Raw genomic sequence first — 11,009 nt, 5'->3', positions numbered from 1 at the left:
TTGCCACAGGGGTTTCTCCCCTTTTCTCTCCCGCCACTGAAATTATCCGTCCATCTGTATCGTAACGTAATGGGGGATTTAGACTCAAGGGACCGAATTCACGGGAGACCAGTATGTCTTGCAACACAACGGGAAATTAAGACCAGTGTCATTATCTCCAGTCTTAGACCCTTAGTTTTAACGTTGTGAGGATGATGATGATGATGATGATATAGACTTATTGGCTAATAATGTGTTATATTGTTTCTTCACTTCAGTATAGACAGCCGCAAAGTCCCTCACATTACTGTACAGTACTTCCAACCAGTCCTTTATACAAGGGGTGTTCCCAAAAGGTCAATAAAGACGTGCATAATTCGTCAGCCTGTCAAGTTACGGTAACGCGCTTAGTAAATCCCATCGAATTATAAGTTGTCAGATGGATTTAATACACAATTAGGCCTACTGTACCATCGTTTGTTTTATAACTTTTTTTCTATAATAATGTTCGCTACTTGTGTTTTTATAATCATTCTAAATTGTTCATGACAAATTGACGTTTTAAAACGAAGGGGACACGTATTGAAATTTATTTTTTAGAGCTTATGTGCGCCAGTTACTCATATGCCATAAGGAAGATAGTCTCGTAAGTAGTATACTATATACCAAAGCAATTTCTAATTGACTGGCTAACGTTTTTACAACTAATTTGTACAAGTTGGCCTTGATATTTTTCTTTGTACTGTTTGTATCTGGCTGCACACAATTGCCTTATTTAATGTCCATAATATTATTTCAATATAGGCCTAATGATAATTATTATTTAGACTATGATAACTGTTATTAGTAATGCTGTCACAGATGAAATAGTGATGAGAAGGGGATTTACCAAAAGGACGAGAAAAAAGGAAACAAGAAAAAACAAGAAAAAATATAAAAGAAAGAAAAGTGATGACACTGACTTGACGACGCTTTTTCGATTGTTCAATGTTAATGGTTGATCACATTTCATGCTAGGCAGGAATAATGGAATACTTATGGGTAAAATTCAATATGAGCGTCGGTTATTAGCAGTGGAACCAGTCATCCACTACTCTAATCCATTTGTTATCACGGGAGAGACGGTAATGGCAGTGACTAGGTAGTCTAAACAAGAGCGGTGTGTATCAAAGGCATGGCCTCTCTAGAGGTTAGGGCCAAGGATCCACGGGTGATCAACACTATTGAGACCTAGGTGAAAGCTAAATAAACCATACGGGTTGATAAATTAAGTTGCTTCTAGGCTTAATGCTCGAATCTTATCAAGCCTGCTGCTATATCGGAAAATAATGCGGCCGCAAAATTATCGTTCTCCGCGTCGCGTGCTTTACGGGACCGTAACTTAAAGGTATGGCTATAGGCCTAACAGGTTATAATATGAGGTATTTATGAAATTATACTTTGTTACATATGCGTATGAACGAACATGAAATGAATATAAGTAGACGTCAAGCCTCCTATGATACCAAAATTGGGATGCGCATTATGTTATATCTGATTAGCACAATTTACATAAATACTTTGCCGGCGAATCAAAGCGGCACGATTAAAGAACAATGGTCGATTTTATTGTTGTCTAGAATCGTGGTTCGCTTAAAAGTCAGAAAAGTAGGCTACGGAAAATTAATGCAATAAAGACTCGATTGATGTCTGCAAAAGCATGATCTAAAAACATATATAATTATAGGCCTATATTGATGAGTGTATCTTCACGTAATGGCTTTTCCTCAATTACTTAAAACGATGCATGAGTTTACGCCATTATTAATTTTAGTTAATCAATTCTAAGAACTAATAATAATAGACCTACAGTTTGACGGTATTAAACTATTATAGCCTACATTGACTAAAACACCGTTAAATTTTTCTTACAGTATTGTTTTGAAAATTAATGCTTTTGTGTTTTCGCTGGTGTTTAACGTTGTTCACATATACACACGCCTACGGTGGCTGATTTCACGCCACACACACACCATGAAGGAAACATATTAGTATATTTCCTCCATGCATGCACAACACCTACACAGAAATGTTTTCAGCAAGACGTCATTGATGTGCTCCAGCGTTGTCTCCTCCACACACGCACACCCGCACGCAAATAAATGTTCTCAATTATGACATCAATGATGTGCTCTTCAACGTTGTCTTCATCACACTCACGAAACGATTTCAACTATGACGTCACTGATGTATTGGTCACCCAACGGTGAACAGGGGGTAAGGTAAACAGTCGATGATGATGAAAATAAATTACGTTTCTGAAGACAAATCAACAAAGAGCTGTTGCAGTGTGTTCGTGCATGTATACATTGGCAATGTTTTCTTTTTTTATTTATTTTTTATTTTTTTGCTAAAGGACAAACTTAATGTCACAGTTCAGACAGAATACTTCAGAAAGTTCAGACAAGGCATAGGCTTATAGGCAAACTCACTTTCAAATTTTTATAGACTTACACATCGCCGAGTACTGCTTAATTAAAGCTTGACCTATTTTAAGGCCTATTGTCTTTCGTGAGATATAGGAAACCCTTAAAAACATTGAAGAATTGATCATTAGGTAAATGATCGAATCATGTTCTTGGCACTGTTATCAGCTTCAAAATGAATAAAGAAATTCTTTATTTACACCAACTTTGTATTACATAATCTCTAACTTAAGGGTATAAATAGGCCTAATGGTGTGGCGATGGGCCTACTTGTAAAAGAGCATAATACAAAATCGTCTCTATGCGCTAAGAAACCACAAGCAAAGTGCACAGAGAAGAAATTAATGAGAAAATCGTATCGTATTAATTTAATTTGTGTTGTTAAAATTGTTAGCGAACGAAATAATAAACTTTGATTTATACAAGTGCGTGAATGGCCACATGTTACGGTAACTCTCTAATGCCGAATGTTCAACCGGTCATGTCACATGAACCGATCAAAAAAAATAAAACGATAGGTCAGCTAACCAGGGGTCAGCTAGCCATGTATGAGCGCCTGGAAAGAGGCTACTGAGACTAGATTGTCGAGTATCTCGAATCCAACTGGGCCTACCCGTGGTTGCCATAGTAACTTTACGATTATTTATTATTTCCATCAGTCAAAGTATGTTTTGTTTTTAACCGAACCGCACTGTTGCTTACGAATAACCGCTTATTTGCATATTTTCCTGTGCGATTTGGTCGCCATGGGCGTGCTGTAGGCCTTAACACCGCAGGAACGGCAGAGCGTTGAACATGGTATTTGGAATTTTGTAGGCATGTCAATCATTATATATTATGATATTTGGCAATAAATGAAATCGTGATAATTGATTAGCATTTATGTTATTATTAGTATTTATCCCATAGTGTACGTATACTTTGTACTACATTCAAAAAAGGAATCGCGCAACCATACGCTTTGTGTCTGTATTATCTGGTTTACATGATTTCACTATATTATTATACATTAGATGAATATTGGGAATAATGTTTTCAGACAACATTCAGGTTCAGACAACATATTCACTTTCTAGTACAGTACTGCTGCTATAATGAATGATTTTAAATTATTTTTTCATAAGCCTTGAAATGGCTTATTATTCTTAAATACCTCAATGAAGACCCCCATCAAATTTTAGTACTGTGGCACAAGCATTTTCGTAATCACGGGTCTGCTAGAATATGGCGTTTATTGTTTCTCGCTGCTTTCGTACCAATAGACAGCCTCAATGACAGTGACAATATTATATTTCATTATGGATCTAGAACGACATGAATATATATGTATGTATAAATGTATATATAATTTAATATGTATAGGCCTATATAATATAGGCTTATACACTCACTATATTAGAAGGTAAAAACAAACGACATATTCTGAAATATGTTAACATTCAGCATACGAGTGCAACATGTTGCATGTCCTATGTGGATCATAATACAATCGGTGCTTAATTTAGGTTGGATTCGTGGGTTTTAACCAGATTCCAAACATTGTTTAAGACAAAGATGGCCGAAGGTGCCAAACATTTTTTGCGTACGGGCAGGTACGCTCTGTGGGCACCGTATGAATAGCGAGTTGTTTAGCATAACCTCAGTATAAACAAAGTGAACAAGCGACTAAAAAAGACTAGTAGGGGATCTGTTATCGCATAAGAATGAAGTTATTCCAGCTAATGACGAGATTGAACTTAAGTGACCCCATTTATCATACGCACATCCCTGTCACGATCCAGATTTCACGGGTAATTTCTCATCATACCGGCTTAACTTCGCAAATGTGATTTTTAGCGGTTAAGCCTATATTAGAAGGATGCTACAAAAATCGCAAGCAATCTATCTTCTTTATACACGTATTATTTTCGATTGCATATTTCTCGTGCCTTGATTGGATTAGCTCAATAACTACAGTAAGATTGAATGGAGAAATAACAGTTTCGTTAAATCATTGGAAAGTAAATAAAATGGATTAAAAATGAAATATGAGAATCCTATTGGTTGCTTCAATCTTAAACGATACCGTAACAATCGTACTTGTTTTGGCACGATGCGAATACTGCGCAAGTTCAGATGTAATTCCATTTATTTTCCTTGTAACGTGTCCTTTTTATGAAATGTAATTTCGCCCGCAGCAGAAATATCGGAAAGTCATCAAGGCATTCAATCTAATTTTGGAAACTCGCACGAATCTGATATGCATTCGGTAGATCCGTATGTTAAATTGAGCGTCTAGTATAATTCATTCCACATTGTTTCAAATCGGATCTCAAACTTACTGATTTTTCTTATAATGTTCGGTTGAAAGCCAGACAAACGCGTTGACTAATGACGCGATTGTGGGGATAATTGACCATGTTCCTAAATCGACTGGTTTATGTATTGTTTTGGTGATTCAATGATTAACTGGAACTCAATATAAAAGTTAACTATTCATTAAGATGCAGTTGGCCAGCTGCAATGTGTTGTTGCCTAATGATGAATCGTGTAACGATATAATCCACAGGGTTTGTCCATACATCAATTTCAGTTCCTACAAAATAAGTCAACTCGACATACTTCCACGATAGTTTAAAACATTTAGCAACTATACATCTTTATACACGGATTATAATTCTTTCTTGATGTGTGTTTGAGTTTAGTGCCACTTGGGCGTGCCATAGTTAGTGTACGATTAATCGTTCTGTTCATGGGTTTCACTCTTCACTGAATAATAATTAAAATATTCAAAATATTCCTGATTCATTCATTTTTATTTCAGACATTGTCCATATAAAATACAAAAATACATATCAGTCCAAGTACATGATGCACAGAGTACAACAAAATAGATTAAAAAAAGTGGAAAGTGGAGATTAATCTCTGTCTGTGTACAATGATAACAGCCGTATAATAATATACGACAGACATAATAATACAAAATGTTAATGATAGATATTCAATGATAGGCATAGTGATATTGTCTTAAACACATGCAGACATCTCATAGAGTGAAATGATTAATGCACATTATGTAGGATAATTATAGCAATAGGCGTAATGAATATGCCTTGTAATATGGTAAACAAATAAATTGTTTGTTTGCACATTTTTTTTTAAAATGATAAATAGAGAAGGGTGGAAAAGTTTTTTTAAATTTTTTTTAAAAATATTTATCAGATGGAATAAAAATAACCCACAGAGGGATATCTTATCACTTTTTTTTTTTATTTGTAAAGAAAAAAAGCTAAAAAAAATACAATGTTTTAAGTTTGTTTTTCCGCACCTATTTTTTTTCAGTGAGTTAGGGGTGGGTGGAGGAGGGCAAACAAACAATTTTTTGTTTGGCCTAATACATTAGTGTAGGGGTAAAGTAGAAAATAACTTTCACCTTGGAATGCTTCTTGTTTGTTGATTGGTTGTTAGTTGGGGATTGTTTATTTCCCATTGGTCAATCGAGTTGCGGGTATCGCTGCCTCTGAAGTTGCCGTCGACGCACACGCCTGTAAGTTGGGCGGTCGGACTCAACATAAATCACATTCATTGTTACATAATAGGCCTACATGGTACCGTTAACTTTGACTGTTGCTCAATGTTATAAATTGTTACCGTTTAGGCGAGGTTGCTTTTTGTTTTGGTACGGTATTATTTCCTCAAATTCACAACTTAAAACTTCCTAGCCGAAATCTGATTTCTTGAATTATCGATAAGTGAATGCGCTCCACATAGAAGTGGAGTATTTTAACAAGCCTAAAGAATAATAAACAAAAATCTCGCTTTGGGCATTAAAATCTTGCGGAATTATTAGAATCATTTCTACTATAACTGAATACCACTACAAACAAAATAATGCACTAGAAGAGCCTACAATGTTTTTGGTGATTCAGAAATAACCAGCGGCGGTCTTTGCGGTGATTTAGGAAATTGTCAAATGAAACATGTACGTACTGTTCAACGAATGTCAGACCGTACTGGCGATGTGTTGGTATGCGCATCACGTAGCCAATGCGTAGATTATCCGGCTTATATTCATCTAAAGTCTATTTTAGACGTGATCTTCATCTATGATGAACCTGGTCGAATCTGTAGTCATTTAAAGTGGTAGGACCAACTGATTCCGTGCTAGTTGCATCACTCAGTCTATGCGCCCGCCATACATTACCATCCAGGGACAAGGCGGATGTAAGTCACCTTGGTTACATTTCCACGCGTGAGAATGCGGGCTCATCGGCATTTTCACCATCTAAACACGTAGGCCTAGTACTGCCACCTTAAGACATTATGAACGTGTTATCCCAAGCCAATATTTTGTTAATACTGCAAGTTATGTTGTCTGCCGACGCCAAAGACGCCAGTACAAGTGTTAACTATCCTCTAACTCTCCACAGAAAACTTTTAAATCCGGTTAAGAACTTAATTCTGTGAACTTATATATAATAATATGATAGATGATATGAATGATACAAATGTCTTTTGTTTATGGTCACTATTATGAGTTCAGCATTTTTTTTAATGGTTTTGAATAATTTTGACGACCTTCAAAACAATGCAGTTAAATGTAACTATAGTCCTACGACCGAAGCTATTCACACATTATCTTTGTCAACAAAATTATAAATTTGTACAACATTACAAAGATGATAAATATTTAACATTGAGTGTCTTTTAAATGTAATGAGTTGACCGGTTGTAAATCGTAAGCCACAACGTTCCAGCGCATCCGATCAATTGTTACGCTGTTATTTTATATAGGCCTAATTATTTAAAAAAAACCCTTCCCAAATACAAAATTTAATTTCGCAAATTATTATTATTTAATGACAGGCAAGGAGCACGGATATAGGCATATTATGGTTACAGTTTAAATGAATAATGATTAATAATTAAATGATGATCTGTATTGTGTAAAACAAACATTTATTATTGTTACTTCGCCATGCAAACCTTCAAACAATGGAGCATATATTTTTATTGTTATTGTCTTGTGTTGTTTTTTTTTTCAGAAACATCACTTGAAGCATTATGCGAACTAAATTTTTATAGACTGTTCTATTGTTGATTGTTTTACAATATTTTGGTGTTCATGCAAATCGGTTTTATTTGATTCAACGGAATCTTGTACCCGGTCATGTCTGTATATTTTTTCTCCGGTTTTTTTGCTTCGTTGTTGTTATTAAGTTATTTTGACCGGTGACCTTGGCCCAGGAAAACAGACCTGTCTGTCGGTATTTAGACAACGCCGTAAAATTTAGTTTTTGTCGCCGACTTCTTATAACAATTCTATGCCTTTTATTTTGTTATCAAATAATTTCTTTGTTGACATCGCTATTTAATATTTTATTGACGAGGGTTTTTTTCTCCTTTTGCCATTAATTTACAACCGTGCAACTGGCTTTATGAGCCTTTTGCACGCACAAGACAGCACGAATGTCTAAAAAATAGCCGGGTTAAATCAACTTTAAGTACGGTACCGTACTGTATAGACATTTAATATCAATACTAAGGAAAACAAATAAGTTAAAATGTTGTATTCAATTGAATACATGCTCAATAGCTGTGATTATAGTAATAATAATAATGGTCAATATCTCACCGAGGCCTTTGATACAGTGGCGTATTTAGAAGTCTTTAAATGGGGGTGCTGATGGGGGAGGGGGAGCGCGGAGGTGAAGTGGGAGGGCCTCGAAATTCAGTTGAGGGGAGCTAATTTGCAAAATAAGGTGATTTTAAATGCTTTTTAAGCACTTGACCGTAATTTTTTTTTTTGGGGGCGCGAGAATTTTTGGGTGGGCCCGCACCACCTAGATACGCCACTGCTTTGATAGAATCATAGGCCACCACAGACGTAGGCCTATGCAGCAAGGGCGGGAGGGTATAAGAATCGGTTCTTGAGGTTATGACAACCTGTATGTATCCCCTCTTACTGAATTATGAACCAGTGTTAATATCAATGCTGTCTAGCCTCCGCCAGCGCGCGGGTGTGGTGTAGAAATTGAGGAGGCTTTATGTCCATCTGTTGCATTGATACGTACACGGGTTACCGTACCGTACAATCCAGAGGGAGTGTGGTGGTTTCTAGGTGGTGAGTGAATTCATTTTTTTTTCAAAATCCCTCCACTTGTCGTCTCAAAACCTCGAAACGAATCTTGAAATCAATATTCTGTCTTATGTATTAAAGTGTAATTTAAATCAAAACCATTAAAATTTAATAACCGCATATTGGGTCTATCGACGTAAATTCCGGTTGATTATGGCCTCGGTGATTTCCGATATCGGATTTCACAAATTATAATCCCCTACTGGTATCGCACCACACTTCACAAACATACCGTACCGGAATTGCACCGTCGTATTGGTATCGCACCGCATTTCACATAATATTGTACTGTATGTTACAAGTCGTACTGGTATCGCACTGCACTTCACAAATAATACCGGTATTACACCGCACCTATGTTACCGGTTTTACAATTGGTGCAGGTATCGTAGGTCATTTTTTTTTCAAAATCCCTCCACTTGTCGTCTCAAAACCTCGAAACGAATCTTGAAATCAATATTCTGTCTTATGTATTAAAGTGTAATTTAAATCAAAACCATTAAAATTTAATAACCGCATATTGGGTCTATCGACGTAAATTCCGGTTGATTATGGCCTCGGTGATTTCCGATATCGGATTTCACAAATTATAATCCCCTACTGGTATCGCACCACACTTCACAAACATACCGTACCGGAATTGCACCGTCGTATTGGTATCGCACCGCATTTCACATAATATTGTACTGTATGTTACAAGTCGTACTGGTATCGCACTGCACTTCACAATCAAAACCATTATTACACCGCACCTATGTTACCGGTTTTACAATTGGTGCAGGTATCGTAGGCTACTGCACCTTACCGATTTCACACATCGCATTGGTATCGCACTGTACCTCACAAGGTATTGTACCGTACCGGTACCTCTTACCGATTTTACCAATCGTGCAAGTATCGCACCGCACCTCGTACAGATACGCTCGTATCTGATTGGTTGCATTTTTAAAATCACAAGAGTCTTCCTCTATTCCACTTTAATACCATATTCAAATTACAACAAAACAATTAAGTATTAGCCTAGATGCATGTTTGATGTTGAAATATTATTTTCGTTTGCGGTACGCTTTTGACCGGTTAAACCTATAATTATTCAATGTTTTGAAAAAAAAATCATAATGCTGACACCAGTCGTATTAGTCATACAACGACCTGTGAACGATGATTCAACGATAAAACATTAATAAATTAACAGAATGCCATTGAAATATTATTCAAAAAATATGGGATCAGGTTTGATATTTCCGCCGTGATCCTAATTGAGGGTGATTTTATCTGCGGCATAACGAATGATTATAACTTATTAGAACACCATGCATTTAAACGGATTTAAATCGTTTCACCAATGTTCACACCAGGAGAGGGTTAAAAGTCCTATTGCCGCATTCAAGTGAAACTATGGAACAAACACCCGTAGTGATTGGGAAATTGATTTTCAGTCGATCGTAGCATTGGTCCTTATGTCCAGAGCTTCCTCCCCGCCTGGTGCTCTCCTCGTTCTCATTTGTTCCCGGGTTCGGATGACGACGTCCAATAGTTAGGCCTACACGAGATGCAAATTCTCGACGGTACTTGATAGGTTACGACAGTAGGTCGTGTCAACAGCGCTGAAGTAGTTAAGTAAACAGACATTGTGCGTTTTAGTTGGCTGTAGTAAGCAGTGTATGCCAGCCTGTACGCATTCGTATTCTGTAGATCATTTTTCTTGTTGGATATATTCCTTGCCTTGCACTTGCTAACGGATTTTTTGTATACACAAAAAAAAAAAATCTAAAACAGCGACTTTAATCGTAGCCTACATGTGATTTGTTTATACTCGAGTGGAACAAATTTACTTTATCTCAACTAGGGCATTCGTGACTTCCTTTGAAGGGCGTTCGTGTTATTGAATAAACTATTATTGTACTCAAGGGTTGGACAAAATCGTCCACCCAGCCATTCGTGCGTTATCCGTGAATGGACTTACACATTGGAGCTATCATCTCATATAATTCACTTATTATTTTGTTTCTTAAGGTAAGTGTTTTATCTGTCATAAAGTGTTCAATTAAACCTTCGTATTTACACCATAACACCTTTTAATCTGTAATATCCGACATTTACGACGTGGCTATAAAGTTCTTCTCATTAATTGTTAAATAAACAGCAAATCGGTTTGCGATTTTAACAGCAAACATGCATAACGTTCTGAAGAGGCAACTCTTGCGCCAGACAGTTTCCGATAAAATCGAAGTCTGCAGTGTTGCTGAAGTCTGCAACCCGCCGTGATTCAAGTCTTTTTTAGTACACTTGGACACTTATTAAAGTTATACCACACTTTACCCTTAAATTACCGGTAGATTTGAACTCGGTACTTAATGATTTCTTCATTGACTAAACATGTGTAAGTTGTATGAAGAAAAATAGTTTATTATTGTAAAATATTACATATGTATATATGCCTATAT

General features: G+C 36.4%; 1 protein-coding gene across 1 annotated transcript in view; it reads left to right on the top strand.

Annotated features, from left to right (window-relative positions):
- Positions 1-10,027: 10,027 nt before the first annotated feature.
- The window catches only part of LOC117121348 (fibroblast growth factor receptor-like 1), a 61,082-nt gene continuing 60,100 nt past the window's right edge, over positions 10,028-11,009 (top strand). The window contains exon 1 of the mRNA XM_033266512.1: positions 10,028-10,578. The gene's annotated coding sequence lies outside the window, so the exon portion shown is untranslated. The remainder of the gene's footprint in view (positions 10,579-11,009) is intronic.

The sequence above is a fragment of the Anneissia japonica genome, unplaced genomic scaffold (assembly GCF_011630105.1).
Source record: "Anneissia japonica isolate Jap-2015-1 unplaced genomic scaffold, ASM1163010v1 scaffold21_len1647178_cov195, whole genome shotgun sequence".
Classification (NCBI taxonomy): domain Eukaryota; kingdom Metazoa; phylum Echinodermata; class Crinoidea; order Comatulida; family Comatulidae; genus Anneissia; species Anneissia japonica.
This window is presented reverse-complemented; position numbering and strand designations above follow the sequence as displayed.